Below are 1,761 nucleotides of genomic sequence, written 5' to 3' on the forward strand. Positions count from 1 at the left end.
TTTTAATCAACCAATCATTGGCAGAAGAACATTTATTAAACCCTAAATCTTAAACTTTCTAAAAGAAAGATTAAAAAATATATATATAAAAAAATTGATAGATGTTGGCTGAATTATTGATTGTTTATCATTTATTAAAGTTCAAAGTTCATATGCATAATATATGTATCATGTACGAACACGGCGGTGGATGAAAAAGATTAACATTTTTGCGAAAGAAAAATATATTACAAAACTTGCAAAATATATATTAATTAAGCATCTGTTACTGGTGACATCAAATTTCAATACCTGATGGTGAAATTAAAATTCCTGTCGATGGAGGTATATATCTATACGTATACAAGGAGTGTTAGAGGATCAGTAACTTTTATGATTTGTAACCATCAAATAGTCATCAATAATGTTTTTAATGGTGTGAGGTTTCATCCAATAGTATGAAATTACTCATTTTTCTTTTATTAGTTACATGCTGGCCAAAATTTAATAAAATTGTTGACTCCTAGACTTTTCCTATCTATACTCCCCTTATACCTAGCCAACTCCAAAAGCTATATATATATATATAATATAGGGATCAATATAATGCATATATAATGTACATGTATGTAGCTAAACATATGCTACATACATACTGTAATTTAATTCGTATCAAAATGCATTGATTAAGAATAAATGTACAAAAAATGACTAGATAAAAGGAACTGATGGTGGCGCAGCAGTGTTTTCTCAAGCAGGGAGGCGCATGAGAATTGAACAATAATAATCTTTGTCTATACCAAAAAGATTTTCTAAAACGAGAAAAAGAGAAAAGAAGAAACTTGGGATGAAAATTTAATTATGGATGGGAGGATTCTTCTTTGCAGGCGTGTAGTCCATTGTATCTATGTCACCACTAATAATCTCTTGTGTTCCTTCATGGTTCCGCTTGAACACATTACTTTGATGACCCTTCTCACCATCATCAACTCCATTCTTGTTAGTAGCAATCTCTCGCAAACTTCTTCCTGCAATAACCATACCAAAAGAACCAACACATAAATGATACTATACTACATAGAACATAATAATAATAAATTAAATTACTCTCACCTCTAGCTGTCATGGACATGAAGCATAGCAAAAGAAAAGCAACAACAAGAAGAAGGCGATTCATTGGTAACAACAACATAGCCATGTTATATATATAATTCTTACTTAATAATAATAATAAATAATATATACCCTCTTATTACTATTATTATTGTTTTGCTATTATTATTATATCTCTATGGTGTAAACTAAGTAATACATACAAAACATGGTTGCGTGTGTATAGTTATATATGCTCTTTATATAGGTAAAGAGGAGGTTAATAGTATAAGTTGGAAATATATGCATTAGTGTTTACTCATATGTCCAAGACAAAAAAAGAGATATTGTTTTGATTTTGGTTCAAATCAGTGTCTCGTGGCTGTATCCTCCCCTGAAAATGACAACACTTGCTTGGAATGCGGATTCAACTTAAATTTAATTAAGCAGCACATACAAATGGTTCCATTCTCAATGTTACTTAATCACTTGCCACAATTTGTCCCTCTTCACTCTGCCCTAAACTCGTCTGCAACCAAAAGCAAACCCTTCTAGCCCAAAAAAATATAATATTCTTTTAACATTCGAATATTATACTATATATTTTATATATCTTGATGATTACTTATATGAAGTTGTCTTCGTACCAAAATGATAGATAAAATGAAAATCATTAAATAATTTGATATT

The sequence above is a fragment of the Arachis ipaensis genome, chromosome B03 (genome assembly GCF_000816755.2).
Source record: "Arachis ipaensis cultivar K30076 chromosome B03, Araip1.1, whole genome shotgun sequence".
NCBI classification, from domain to species: Eukaryota; Viridiplantae; Streptophyta; class Magnoliopsida; order Fabales; family Fabaceae; genus Arachis; species Arachis ipaensis.